We start from the raw sequence: 15810 nt of genomic DNA, 5'->3' as shown, positions 1-15810 counted from the left end.
GGTATACCGGTATAAATACCGTGACACCCCTAGCATCCTGTCCCTGGGAAACAGTAGAGATCAAGTCCAACTTGTTTTGTTTTTGTCTTGAAATTGGCCACATAGATTTTATGGAGGGTGAGTGGGGGGAATGGGGTGCTCCTCATCTTGAACCTTTGAAGGAGAAGGATTTAGGGACCAGCCCTTAAAGGAACTGTGGACTCTGGAAGTTTGACATTTGGGAGTTCCTGTCCTCGGGCCCTTGGGAGCCTGGCTTTGGGAAGAATTCTGTGTAACGATTAGAATCTGGAATATACTTGTTCTGCGTAGAGTGGGTCCATTTGGTGGGTTTAGACTGTGTGGCACTGTGTTAGCTCTAACAACGGCCTTCTCAGTGGGCTTCTGCTCGTCCTTCTTCTCTGCTGTAATCTGGTTTTAATGTTCTCGGAAATCCCAAATGTAGACCAGTCAAGGGATCCATTTTAACCCCGACAATGCCAAGGTGAGTGCACCAAGTGGCCAGCTGTAAGCTAAGGACAAACTATAGTGCCAATTGATGCCACCTGGGTGATCTGGGAGCTTTAAACAAGCAAGGCGGTGCTTCACCTATTCCCGAGTGCCTCTTTCGGGAGCAAAAATAAGAGAGGTTATGTAGGTGCTTGTGCGGGGCACTACAGAAGTAGTGGCTGGTTCCGTTCCTTCCAGCAAAGCGTTCTGAGGGGGTGAATAGCTGGGGTTCGGTGCTTGATCGGTTCTTGATGGTGAATGGGGCTGAGGTTGTAGTCCAGATGAGAGATCTGCACCTGCAGCTCTGATTCAGATCATTAAAGCGAGGGGAAATACAGTCCACGACGACCCCCCCAATATACTGGGGGGAAAGATTAAGCGGATGGAACCACCATGTCCGCCAAGTGAGGCCATCAGCAAGCGCCTGCGTGTACTTATCCCAGCACTTATTTCAGCCTTCTTTGAAGGAGTTGGAGATGAAGCAGGATTTCTAGATGTCAACTCACAAGCAATGTGTGAAGGGATCTTTTTTAAGGGCATTTTAAGAGGATCCGTGTAAATCTGAGAATAGTTTGCCCCCGTCCTTAGAAGCGTGCGGTTAACTTTCTCTACTCCACGTGCTGTACTCAACCCATTTCATTTGTGGGTTTGTCCATAGGATTCGTGATTGTCAGAACAATGCTCCGTGCCCAGCAGGGATCCAGAAGGATAAGTAGCAGAAATGCGTCCATAGCTGAGCCCACCCACATGTTCTGGTTACATCGAGGTCTTCTGCTTGCAGACTCACGCGTCCATACCTGAGCCCACCCACATGTTCTGGTTACATCGAGGTCTTCTGCTTGCAGACTCACGCGTCCATACCTGAGCCCACCCACATGTTCTGGTTACATCGAGGTCTTCTGCTTGCAGACTCACGCGTCCATACCTGAGCCGACCCACATGTTCTGGTTACATCGAGGTCTTCTGCTTGCAGACTCACGCGTCCATACCTGAGCCCACACCCATGTTCCCATTACATCGAGGTCTTCTGCTTGCAGACTCACGCGTCCATACCTGAGCCCACCCACATGTTCTGGTTACATCGAGGTCTTCTGCTTGCAGACTCACGCGTCCATACCTGAGCCCACACCCATGTTCCCATTACATCGAGGTCTTCTGCTTGCAGACTCACGCATCCATACCTGAGCCCACCCACATGTTCTGGTTACATCGAGGTCTTCTGCTTGCAGACTCACGCGTCCATACCTGAGCCCACCCACATGTTCTGGTTACATCGAGGTCTTCTGCTTGCAGACTCACGCGTCCATACCTGAGCCCACCCACATGTTCTGGTTACATCGAGGTCTTCTGCTTGCAGACTCACGCGTCCATACCTGAGCCCACCCACATGTTCTGGTTACATCGAGGTCTTCTGCTTGCAGACTCACGCGTCCATACCTGAGCCCACCCACATGTTCTGGTTACATCGAGGTCTTCTGCTTGCAGACTCACGCGTCCATACCTGAGCCCACACCCATGTTCCCATTACATCGAGGTCTTCTGCTTGCAGGCTCACGCGTCCATACCTGAGCCCACCCACATGTTCTGGTTACATCGAGGTCTTCTGCTTGCAGACTCACGCGTCCATACCTGAGCCCACACCCATGTTCCCATTACATCGAGTTCTTCTGCTTGCAGACTCACGCGTCCATACCTGAGCCCACCCACATGTTCTGGTTACATCGAGGTCTTCTGCTTGCAGACTCACACGTCCATACATGAGCCCACCCACATGTTCTGGTTACATCGAGGTCTTCTGCTTGCAGACTCACGCGTCCATACCTGAGCCCACACCCATGTTCCCATTACATCGAGGTCTTCTGCTTGCAGACACGAGTCCGGTCCCAACAGACCCTCTGCTTTAACCCAATCTAAGGGTTGGCAGTTGGAGAGCTTTTAATGATTTAAAGAATGGCCATTGACTTGGACATGGGTGAGCCCCCTCGGCTATGTCTTCTTTGGGAAACATCGAGAAGGGACTGTTGGGGGAGGAATGGCAATTACATGTAAAAAGTCATTAGAATTCTATGAGGTTAAAATTGAATGCACAGGGAGTGACATTATTCATGCTAAAATGACATCCAATCCCAATTTTACCCTGAATCTAGTTCTTCTCTATAGACCACCTGAGGACTCTGATAGCTTTAATGATGACATTGTTAACATCATTACACCCATGATGACCATTAATACTGGATTGGTCAATTCCGGTGATTTTAACCGCTGGAAAAGTGATAAAAGGGATAAAAAAGCACTGGCATTGGAGAAGAAATGCTAGGGAATCACCAGGTCATAATCCATAATGTGGACCCCACGCACAACAAGGGCCACGTATTGGATTGGATCAGCAGTGGTAACATACAGGTTGATGACATCATAACCACACCACGTATTTGGTCCGATCACTCCTTTGTCACGTGTGTATTGAGACTTCCTGCCCTAGCACGTAGAGTGCATGTATCCACGCACACAGTTAGAACTCGAAACCTAAAGAGTATTTATTACCACTCCTATTTTAGCTAAGTATATGCAAACATTGATGACCAAAACAAATGACTCTGATGATCCTGAGACGCTTATAAACAATTATAACAAGGAGACCATCTAAATGCTTGACAAATTTGCCCCAATGAAAGATAAATTGGTCAGAGAACGACCAAATCACCATAAATGGTTCTCCCTTCCTTGGCAGAACTTAGAGCCAGCAAAAGGCAGGCCGAACATATCTGGTGCAAGGATAGCTCTTCCACCAACTTGTTAGATTATAAACGCAAAGAGAAGAAGTATAAAGCCGAAATTGTTGAGGCAAAGAAAACTTTTTACAATAACCAAATTAGTTTAGCTGGAGATTCGACAAAGGAACTTTTTTCCGCCTTTTTAGATCCTGGGAAAAACCCACTGCTTGCAGTCCTCCCTAAAACCCACAGTGAAGACTGTGATCGGGTACAGAAGGCTTTCGCAGACAAATTATTGAAAGCTCAAGATAAAATGAAGCAAGAAGCATTGGCATCCCCATTGCCCATATTAACACCCATTTCAGTGCTTATTGAGACATCTCATATTTGCATAAATCCGTTAAATACTCAGCCGGATTCTATATCTGAAATTGCTACCTTATCGGGGTCAGGAGCAGGGTTTATATTTAAGGAATTAACTGCAGCTGAAATGATAAATATTCTTAAACTGATGCTCCCTACTACCTGTCCTGGAGAACTGGTCCCATCCAAACTTATTTTGGAACAAAGGGAACTGTTTGCACCCTTCCTCTGTAGATTTGCAAATGCCTCCTTCCGGACAGGTGCTATCCCTCAGTCAATAAAGAATGTAGCAGTCTCACCCCTGCTGAAGGAAGTAGGACTAGATCCTACCGATGCAGCTAACTTTAGACCAATCACCAATACTCTGTTCTTTCTTAAATTTATAGATAAGATAGCAACCGTTCAGCTACAGGTCCATGTACAGATGGCTGGCATAGTACACGCCAAACAGTCGGGGTTCAGAAGTCACCATGGCACGGAGAGTGCCCTTCTGGATCTGCAGTCATTTATGCTCTAAATTAGAAGATAGCAAGTCAGGGCTGCTGGTGTTGTTGGATCTATTAGCAGCTTTCGACTTGCTAGATCACAAAATTCTACTTAATAGATTGCAGACTGTTGGGGGCCTCTCAGTTAATGCCATAGCTTGGTTGAGATGATGTTTGGAGGGTCGCCGATCACAGGTGCATTTGGGGGACAGTGCCTCTAAGTCACAAATTATAACGTGTGGAGTACCCCAGGGGGCATGTCTTTCCCCACTGTTATTTAACATTTATTTTCCCCCCCCCTGCAACGAATTAGATCTTTTTCAGACCTTTTTCTGTAACTAGCTGATGATTTTCAGCTGGTTCTCGATATCACTGGCAATCACGATGCAGACCAACGCACGGTGGATACGGTTTACCAACTGATAAAACAGTGGATGTCCACAAATTGGCTCTGCCTGAATGCCACAAAGACTGAACTCATGCTATTTGGCCCCCGTCAGGCACAAATCAAGTTGGGCCAGGACTATTCAGGCTTCAGCATAGATGGTAGCCATATCAACGTTTTGCAGAAAGTAAAAACTTTGGGCACATTTATGGAAACAGCTTAGATTGTGAAGCCCATGTCGCAGCCATTACTATTAGCAGTAACTATCATCTCAAAGTGCTCAGGCAGGTTGCTCCATTGGGCTCAGTCGAAAATCGTACTAAACTCGTGAGAGCCGTCATTCTGCCACGAGTGGATTACTATAATGCACTCCTAGATGGTGCAAGTAAAGCTGATATCCAAGAACTACAAACAATACAGAACAAAGCCATCCGCATCATCTTTCAGATGAAGCGTTCAGAACCTACAACCGCGGCTAGATAAAAAAGACACTGGCTCCCTGTGGAAGCCAGAATCCAGTTTAAACTGCTAACCATATACCATAAATGCACCTTTGGCAATGCACCCGTCTATCTGAAGGACATTGTTAGCATTTACCAGCCTAAAAGAAATCTAAGGTCAGCAGAAGACTTCTTACTGGTACAGCAGCCGGTGAAACGATCTTGTGGTTTCGGAAGGGCTTTTCACATCCAAGGAGCCAAGGCATGGAATGCTTTGCCTGCACCACTGCGTAAGAAAAGGACCTTCTTACGTTCCGGAAACAATTGAAAACGTATCTTTTGAATTAGTATGAATACCTGCAGGTAGCTTTCCGTCACTGTATCTGTCTCTCGGCACCTGGATGCCTACGGGCTTTGGAGCGGTACAAGCACAATAACAATGGGTCTAACCGGCATCTGGAGTGCGATGGAATTCTGGTTGTCATTTAGGGAGGAGTCATTGAGGAAGAGGGCTGAGACGAGCAGGAAGAGTGTCTGAAGACTGCAAAGGGGCAGTGGTCTGCTGGGCAGCGCCTCATAGGAAAGAGTTTCTTTAATGGTCATAGGGGCCACGGGCTCCAATCCATGGGCACTGCTCTTGACTCCCCGCCCCCCCCCCTCCTCCATTGGAGGTGCTGGAAAGCCTTTGCACGTTGTTGCTGTGTGTGGCTAACACTCCCATGTGAGGCAGAAGTGGGCAGAGCCAGGCTGAGGGCGGCTGCAGGCTTAAGGGGCTGTTCATTGAGTGTGCTCTGCTTTTGCTTGCTGTGCCAGGAAGGCGCTTAGGAGGGCATCCGAATGAGTGAATGTGGTAGTATGGGATCGCCTAGGTACTATCATCTATAACCCCCTCGTCCACTGGCCTCTGTTAACCCCCCAAATGAGTGCTGTACCTCCCACTTGTGTCCTATACCTCCCACTCGCGGAGCAGCCGTTACACTGCACTGCACCTCTCACTCCTGGGGCTGGTGGCCATGACACGGTGCTGCACATCCCACTCATGCGGCAGCCTTTACACAGCACTGTACCTCACAGTCTTGGGAGGGTTTGCACTGCACTGTACCCAGTGATGGAAATTGAGAAAATGTACTGGTGGAACACTCAACCACCATTGCGCATGGGGGGCTGGGGGGGAGATTGTCATTGGTGTGGCTGGGCCTGGAGGTGGGTGTTTAGTGTTGTGGGTGGGGCTGAGGGGCGGAGCTGTGTGTCATGATGTGCGTGTGCGTGCGCGTGCACTGAATGTAGGATGCTGGATGCTTTGCATAAAAGCAGGTCAATTTCGGGAACATAAGAATGACCACAAATGTATCAAACAGGTCTGTACTAGTAATTCAAAGGTGCATTCCTTTTAAGCATGCAATGCACACTTGGTACGGTGCCTCGTGTCTACAGGGAGCGGCCCAATTGCTACCCTGGCTGTACCTCCCACTCGCAGGGGCTGTACCTCCACCCACTCGCGGGGAAGCGTTACACAGCGCTGTCCGAGCGCAGGCACTCATTGGAATTCATGGCCCGGCACTTGTCTGGCGCTGGCAAATAGATCATGTGTGCGGCGATCCGTCATGCGCTTAATCTGTAATATCCTTTCTCCCGTGACTGTTTGTCAATGGCTTGGATCGGGCTCTGATTTCATAAATTATCTTGGCCAATTACAGCGAGAGTTATGGTCACAGGAGAGGTGAGTACCAGCCGCCTGCTCCCAGCCTGCAGCCTGCAGCGATTGCACCTGGGTGGGGTCGGGAGACCAAAAGGCACTTAAGAAATGCCCAGAATCTCCTGCTTTGCTTAGAGCAGTGCTCTGCAAACTTTGTTGGCCTCGGCCCCCCTGAGTACATGTAGGCAGGCCGGGACCCCCGAAGGTGCCAAATGGACAGTAAGTGCGAATGGCTATGAAATATCATGCGCCAACAGCACACCCTGCTCCCAGTATAGTCCCTTGGCTCCCCCACCTGCTCCCATCACAGTCTCTGGCAGTGGTGGAAATGGAAAAAGATTGGTGGGGGATCCCACAGGGGCTTGAGAGGAGGAAGGGTTTAGGGGGGCGGAGCAGGCAGTTGACCTCCAATCAAAGGAAATGTCCAAAATAATAGTTTTAAACACTGCTATTTCTTTCATGCTGCTTCTTTTCCAAACTATATATCAATTCCACTTTAAACCACTTCCATGGTACTGGTGAGGACTCTATTCACTATGCAGATAATAGTATTGACCAGAGTTGCTGAGTAAATATTCTTTAAAATGCACAATTTGCATCCCATTTTATTTAAAAAAAAACTCCCCCTTGGGTACTATTCAAACAGGGTGATTTCTGTTCGCCATAAGCAACGTTTTCTTTTACTAGAACCCCACCCTGCACAGCACCTGCAGCTCCCCTATGAAAGTAGCTGGGTGGCTGCATTGTGTGTGATAGTTTCAATGTTAATAGAGTTATTTATTCAAGCAATGTTTGTCGGATACCTGCATATTTATTTATTTATGCAATGTTTGTTGGATACAGGTATCCGACAAACATTGTATGAATAAATAAATAATCTGGGTCCATGTATCCGACAAACATTGCATAAATAAATAAATATACCGGGTCGTGGGTGAGGACTGTAACTTCCTCTAGTGACCCCTTACACATGGTCACCAGAGGAAGTTACAGTTGCGGGCTCTTTCTTTTTCTTTTTTTTTCTTCCCCCAGCGCTGACTCTGGCCAGAACTCGAGATCCGGCTACACATCTGGTGCCGGATCTGGTTAGAGCCGGCCCAATCACCCGTGCTGGTCTCTGGATTCCTCATCCCCACTCCTAGCCTGTCCCTGGGCTCTCCCCATCCCACCACAGACCCTGGGCTCCCCCCACCCTGCTCCCACCACTATCCTATGGCTGCCCCATCCAGCTCCCGCCAAAGTCCCTGGGCTTCCCCACCTTTTTTAAGTGGAGGGGCATACATATTTTCCCCAGATTTGCCATAGCGACCGAGCGTAGCGTGGAAGTCGAACCAATGAAAGGAGATTTGAGGGAGGGGGTTCTCGCCCGTTACATTTTCTAATTAGCTTTTGGCACTGGACGTCACTGCTCGAAGGCTGGGAGGGAAAAGCAGGGCTAGTTGTTTAACAAAGATTATTATAGTATAGTATCTGTTTTCTGGCACTCTGGTAAGAACAACACTCTATTAACTAGCACCTGTCATTACATGGAATCGAGCCATTTCATATATAGGAAAATGCTGGTTAGCAACGTTTTCAGGTTGGATAATCTGGTTATCGGAGTTCAGATTCTAGATTCTAGACGGCCCCAAAAAAATAGATTTGCCTTTTTTCACACTGTGGGTGCGTGACCCCCTGGACATAAAGCTGCGGACCCCCCAGGAGGTCTTGACCCACAGTTTGAATACCGCTGGCTTAGAGTGAGACTGCAGACTGAGGGGCAAGGAGGCTAGCTCAGGGGCAACACGCTTGTCTTGGAAGCAAGACAATGCAGAGCAACAAAGGTGCATATCCCGGTCCCGCGCTTAGAGGTGAGCCTCTGGTATTTAAGGAATAGTGCGCCCAAAAATATTATTGTCCCAACAGATGGGCAATAATGAAAAACATGCATAAAACATAATTTTAATGAAAGTTCCTATGTAAACATTTGAGCAAACGAGGCTCAAAGCGTTTACATGGGAGCATCCATTTTGCCATTTCAGGCAGCCTCCTCAGCTCATGTTAAGCTCTGCCCTGGCGGCACTAAAGAAGCAGCAAACACCCCCAACTGGGAGCTTTTTCTTACTGCAGCCAGAGCAGAGCTGTACATGAGCTTTGGAGGCTGCCTTCACTTTCATTTTACATTTTCAGTGCTCCCCAAGCCCAGGGAAGCACAGAAAACATAAAATGAAAGGCAAAAAGCAAAGGCGCAGCAATCGCAAATACAACAATGTTGTATTTCTGACTGTGGCGGCTTTCGCTTTGAGTCTCCTGGGCTGTCCCGGGAGTCCAGGAGACTCCAAGCAAAAGCCGCCGCTGTCAGAAATACAACGTTGTTGTATTTCTTAATACCGCAGCATTTAGAAATACAATAGACTGTGGCGGCTTTCGCTTTGTGTCTCCTGGGCTCCCCCCGGGTCGGGGGAAGCGTAAAAAGAAAACCACAGCATATTTCAATACAACAACTTTGTATTTATGTTTGCTTTGGCTTCAGCTTTGAGTCTCCTGGGCTCCCCTGACCCGGGGTGGGGGAGCCTAGGAGACTCAAAGCTGAAGCCACACAAACATAAATACAACATTACAAATGCTGCAGCTTTCTTTCTAAGTTAGAAATAAAACCGCAGCATTAATTTTGCAGTGTTTTCAAAAAAGAATTACATTTAAAGCACTTACCAGCAGCAGGTTGTGTTAATCTTTTCTCCCGGCAATAATGAAGCAAAACCCACCTGCTGGTAGCTTTTGTGTATTACAGCTTGCTGGCTTTTGCTTCATTAGTGTTGCAAGGGCAGAAAATGGATGCCTCCTAGTGCTTGAAATGTTTGAGTTTGAGCCTCATTTGCTCAAAACTTTACATGGGAACTTTGTTTAAAAATACTTTTATATATATTTTTGATTATGGGCCATCCTTTTGGCCAATAAAATTTTTGAGAGCACTCTCCCTTTAAGTGCATTCTCGAAGATGAATAAATTAAAGTGCACCTATAAGCAGAGCCACCTGTGCGGTTGACCAAGCTCTCTCCCAGTCCTATGTCTCTGTCAGCTTTTAAGCAGGCTTGCCCAGGTTTCAGCCAATCATAGCAGCTGTCGTTCGTTTTCCCATAAAGAGCCTCCCAGACCCGCCCCCTTTCTCCAGTTCCGTGGCACAGTGCCTTGCTGCCCACCAGCTTCAGGGAGGATTGCGTGGCCATCATGTCGTCCAGAGTGAGTGAGCAGAGCAATTGGGATGTCCCATCAAGACGCAAGTATAGGTGGGTGGGGGACAGCAAACCATGGTGTGCTGAGCCCGGCAATGGGACGTGTAGGGTCAGCGGCTCCTCCAACATGCTGCTTCCCCTCTGGTCCACCCCATCAAAGTATCCAAGCCACCTACGCCTTCGTGGCCCGGCTCGCATCTGGCCGCTCCCATAACAGCTCTTCTCCAGGTTGGCCAGGCTTCACCGTCGCGGCCCCCATCCATGCTGGCCATTCCTATTGTTCTTTCTCCATTCCGGGGCCCTGCCATTTTGCTTCCCACTGCAGTGCCGTGATCTCCAGGGCAATGCGGCACGGCGTGTACTGTCACAGTATGTAATGTAACTTCCAATGATGCGCTGGACTATCAGAGGCTCATTTAATTCCCTGTGACATCATTTCCTGTATTGCCATTCATGGAGATGTTAATACATATGCAAATGAGTGCGTCCTCAATGTCTTTGGTGCACAGGGCTTGGCAATCCCTATAATGGAAGCTGACTATACACGTGCAGCACTCTCTTTACTGGTCTGTGCAGGCCTCTCTCACCTCAGTTTGCAGTGGCTTCAGTCACCTGTCTCTGCCCTGGCCTCAGTCGCCTGTGTCTGCCCTGGCCTCAGTCGCCTGTCTCTGCCCTGGCCTCAGTCGCCTGTGTCTGCCCTGGCCTCAGTCACCTGTGTCTGCCCTGGCCTCAGTCGCCTATGTCTGCCTTGGCCTCAGTCACCTGTGTCTGCCCCGGCCTCAGTCGCCTGTGTCTGCCCCGGCCTCAGTTGCCTGTGTGTGCTCTGGCCTCAGTCGCCTGTGTCTGCTCCGTCCTCAATCGCCTGTGTCGGCCCCGGCCTCAGTCGCCTGTGTCTGCCCTTGCTTCCGTTGTCTGTATCTGCCCTGGCCTCAGTCGTCTGTGTCTGCCCCGGCCTCAGTCACCTGTGTCAGGCCCTGGCCTCTCTCACCTCTGTCTTCCCTGGCCTCAGTTGCCTGTGTAGGCACTGGCCTCAGTTGCCTGTGTCTGCCCTAGCCTCAGTCGCCTGTGTCTGTCCTGGCCTCAGTCGCCTGTGTCTGCCCCGGCCTCAGTCGCCTGTGTCTGCCCTGGCTAGGTCGCCTGTGTCTGCCCTGGCCTCAGTTGCCTGTGTCTGCCGTGGCCACAGTTGCCTGTGTCTGTCCTGCCCTGAGTCGCCAGTGTCTGCCCTGCTCTCAGTCACCTGCATCTGTCCTGGCCTCAGTCGCCTGCGTCTGCCCTGGTCTCTCTCACCTCTGTCTGCCCTAGCCTCAGTCGTCTGTGTCTGCCCTCGCCTCAGTCGTCTGTATCTGCCCCGGCCTCAGTCGTCTGCGTCTGCCCTGGCCTCAGTCGCCTGCATCTGCCCTGGCCTCAGTCGCCTGTGTCTGCCCCGGCCTCAGTCGCCTGTGTCTGCCCTGGCCTCTCTCACCTCTGTCTTCCCTGGCCTCAGTTGCCTGTGTCTGCCCTGGCCTCAGTTGCCTGTGTCTGCCCTGGCCTCAGTTGTCTGTGTCTTCCCTGACCTCAGTTTCCTGTGTCTGCCCTGGCCTCAGTTGTCTGTGTCTTCCCTGGCCTCAGTTGCCTGTGTCTGCCCTGGCCTCAGTTGTCTGTGTCTTCCCTGGCCTCAATTGCCTGTGTCTGCCCTGGCATCAGTTGTCTGTGTCTGCCCTGGCCTCAGTCGCCTGTGTCTGCCCTGCTCTCAGTCGCTTGCATCTGCCCTGGCCTCAGTTGCCTGCGTCTGCCCTAGCCTCGGTAACCTGCGTCTGCCCTGCCCTCTCTCACCTCTGTCTGCCCTGGCCTTAGTAGCCTGTGTCTGCCCTGGCCTCAGTCGCCTGTGTCTGCCCTGGCCTCATTCGTCTGTGTCTGCCATGGCCTCAGTCATCTGCATCTGCCCTGGCCTCAGTCGCCTGCATCTGCCCTGGCCTCAGTCGCTTGTGTCTGCCCTGGCCTCAGTCGTCTGTGTCTGCCATGGATTCAGTCGCCTGCATTTGCCCTGGCTTCAGTTGCCTGTGTCTGCCCCAGCCTCAGTCGCCTGCGTCTGCCCTGGCCTCAGTCGCCTGCGTCTGCCCTGGCCTCAGTTGCCTGCGTCTGCCCTGGCCTCAGTCGTCTGTGTCTGCCCTGGCCTCAGTCGTCTGTGTCTGCCATGACCTCAGTCGCCTGCATCTGCCCTGGCCTCAGTTGCCTGCGTCTGCCCTGACCTCTCTCAACTCTGTCTGCCCTGGCCTCAGTCGGGTATTACCCAAATTGTTCGTTTACAATTGTTCGAATGAACAATTGACTGAATTTAAAGGGTCACAATTGACCTTTTCAAAATTGACCTATATATATATATATATATATATATATATATATATATATGTATATATATATATATATATATCGCTTTGGTAATATATATATATATATATAGGGTTTTGGGCGGGTTTGGGTTGGGTGAGGGGTTGCGGGGGGTTTCCCCCCGCATATATGTTACAATTGACCTTCACAATTCGGTCAATTGTGAAAAGGTCAATTGGCATTCGAACAGTTGTAATACAAACAATTCATATACAACCCTCAGTCGCCTGTGTCTGCCCTGGCCTCAGTCGCCTGTGTCTGCTCTGGCCTCAGTTGTCTGTATCTGCCATGGATCCAGTCGCCTTCATTTGCCATGGCTTCAGTCACCAGTGTCTGCCCCGGCCTCAGTCGCCTGTGTCTGCCCTGACCTCTCTCACCTCTGTCTGCCCTGGCCTCAGTCGTCTGTGTCTGTCCTGGCCTCAGTCGCCTCTGTCTTCCCTGGCCTCAGTCACCTGTGTCTGCTCTGGCCTCAGTCGTCTGTATCTGCCATGGATCCAGTCGCCTTCATTTGCCATGGCTTCAGTCACCAGTGTCTGCCCCGGCCTCAGTCGCCTGTGTCTGCCCTGATCTCTCTCACCTCTGTCTGCCCTGGCCTCAGTCGTCTGTGTCTGTCCTGGCCTCAGTCGCCTCTGTCTTCCCTGGCCTCAGTCACCTGTGTCGGCCTTGTCCTCAGTCGTCTGTGTTTGCCTTGGCCTGTTTCACCTGTGATTACCCCGGCCTCTGTCACCTGCGTCTCCCTTTCTCTCTGTGACATGTCTCTGGCTTGGCGCTTGTCACGTGTTTCTGTCCTGTTCTCAGTCATCAATCCTGGGGTTCAATCATTATCACACACAGGTGCAAATGTTAACACCTGATGGCACACTTAGCCGAAGGTAGGTGATAGGGGTGAGATCCTGATCTGAAGAGGTTGAACCTATGGTGGCACAAGAAACAAGCACGTGGCATGGTATGGCAGGACGGAGGAGCAGGAATAGAGGAGGAGTAATGAGGTAGTGGAGTGGGGAGAGATCAGGGCACTAAAAGAATGCCGTGTTGAGGCCTTCATAATCCTAGCTCTGGAAACTGGGGAAGACCAACCCAGGTGACCGTTCCTTAAACTTTAGGAGCAGCCTTGTCTGCATCTTCATCTCATGGCGGAAACACAGCTGCATCTACAAAAAAAAAAGGAGAATCAGAAGCGGCCGCATTCCAGCATCAGCAGGAGATAAGCAGGAACCAATGCGGACACAGCACCTCAGAGACTGTGTGTGATGGGTGGTGCAGAGAACCAATTAACCTTCATACAGCAACTTTCGAACTGTTAGAACTTTCGAGAAGAGACTACCTTGATATTATGGGCCAGGGGACTAGGCAGGCGGTCCATGGTGTTGGAGTTAAGGCTACTGTTGTACACGTAGTTGTCTGGCCCAGATACTTTGAATGAGTTCAGGATCACTTTAGCAATGCTCTATGAATGGTTGTCAGGTTGCAAACAAATTTTTGCAACGGAAGGCAAGCAGCTGCAGATTTTTACACGTGAGCTAACCTTTCAATTTGCGGCAAAATGTCAAATCGGGGCAGATTTTTCCGAGTGCGCCGGGCGCGATTACAGAGGAACTACAAGGTGTAGCACTATCGTTTTGGGGTCCTAGGACAACCTAGGATCTCAGCTTCCAAACCTAACCCAAACGGTTCCGGAGTTATGAACGATTTAGTAAAGGTAGATTTTCGGTTTTAAAACAACTCAAAATGACAAGTGACAGCGTGCAACTTTGGATTTACATATGACAGCTCGCAGCTTAAGAATGACAGGTGACAGGATCTCTAGGAGACAGTTCTACTCAAGTTAAAATAGCTTGCATTAGATTATTTTAACTAAGAGATTGGGTTCTGCACAGTTTTGGCGGATACTCACTCCTAATTTTTAGAAGGACTGGGCCTCGTCACGATCTGGTCAGAGGGTTTTCTTCACTCGCCATGGACGGTCTCTGCACACAGCGTCTGGGTCAGCTCTACTCTGCTGGTCTGGTCTGGGTCTCTGGTTCTGATCAGGTCTGTGGGTCCGGATACAGCGGTCTCCGGTTCAGCTGGTCTCTCTCTGGATACAACACTGCTTTCTGGCAAATGGCAAGAGTTCTTGCAAAGAATTCAAACAGCTCGCCTGGCTGTGAATAGTTGCAATGATTTGAGGCCTGCTAAAGAGGGATTTAGCTTGTAGTTGACCTCTCTGCTACAAATTCTGAAGTAAAGTCTTGGTCTCTGAAGGTGGATAGATTGAAGTCTCTGTGTTGGCTCTCTGGAGGTTGATGGAGGTAAAGTATGGATTTTCCCGGCAGAGCGTCCCGCAACAGATGGAATAGAATCCTCTATCTGTCCTGACTGTCTGCTTTTATGTGTTTTGAAAGTGGGTAGAGAGGCTAGCTTTCTAGGCCCTACCCCTCTCCACTTGTCATTGGCCACTTCCTCCTCTTCCCCTTGATTGGGGGAATGAAATGAAGTGTCATCATGATGAGGTCTGTTTATGATACAGAGAACCCACCCCTGTCAACTTTACACACAATCTATATCTGATCCAAATACATACTTCCCCGATAGACAGTTGTTTGGCATTGCATACACACATCATGCATTTACTGATGGTAGCCCCTGTTCCAATTCTGTCGTTTCTAGGAGCTTGGGTTCAAAAATGGCAACATATTTCACTTTTTGGTCGGGTTACCAATGTTGGATTTGTCCCCGCATTTACACAAATGTTCGCAAAGCATGTGGGCATTAGGTGGTGGAGTGTCAGATTTTTAACATACATACATTTAGAGTAATATCCTCTTTTCCGCTAAAAACCCCCCTGAACATACTACCAGGTCCTAACACGTCTTCAAATGTGCACAGAAAAATCACAAGAATAATGATATCACTTATAAAATGTTCACAAGTCCGCTCTATGAATGATCCATCTTTTTAGATTTATGTTCTGGCCCCAAAGGGGTGTGGTTTCCCCCCAGCACAAGGCTGAATTTCTGGTTTTTCCAGTTCTGCCAAGCCAGCGTGCTCTCACAGGCAGTGCTCCTCCCCTTTCCTTCCAGGAGGAAGCCTCTTTTACGACCCCCCCCAATAAAACATTTGCCTGAGTCAGGACAGAGCTTTGTTCAATTTCCTGCAGAGCCCAGGTAATTCAATCAGAGAAGTGTCATATCCCTTTTGGTGGGAACAGCAAAAGGTAGCTATGCCTGGGAACACATCTGTTGTGCAAGTCTCAACTCCTGTCGGGGGGTAGCTGGTGGGCAAAATTCCCTCTCTTTTTAAGCCAGGCCTCAGCTAAATGTCTCTTTGGCTGCCAGTTTTCCTGTCCAAATCAAACTTCCAATTTTTACGCATGCAGCTAGAATGCTGATTCTAAGTTTAAAACTATGACATTTAAACAATTGCAACCTATGTGACACTCAAAAGTAGGTCACTCATTTCTTTTAAACATTTAGATTTTTAGTGTCTTTCAGTCCAAATTTACTTAAACTGCTGAAATCCACAGCTCAGCCAGTTTTGCTATGAACATTATTTTAGGCTCATCCTCTTTCCAGATTTTGTATGCCCACAAGACATTATTGTGTCAAATGTCTGCTGGTGTTCAGTGAGATTGTTGGATATTCTGCAGTGTTTGAAATGGGCATTCTGAGCTTGCCTTCAGA

Source organism: Ambystoma mexicanum, chromosome 14 (assembly GCF_040938575.1).
Source record: "Ambystoma mexicanum isolate Mex_15411 chromosome 14, UKY_AmexF1_1, whole genome shotgun sequence".
NCBI classification, from domain to species: domain Eukaryota; kingdom Metazoa; phylum Chordata; class Amphibia; order Caudata; family Ambystomatidae; genus Ambystoma; species Ambystoma mexicanum.
This window is presented reverse-complemented; position numbering follows the sequence as displayed.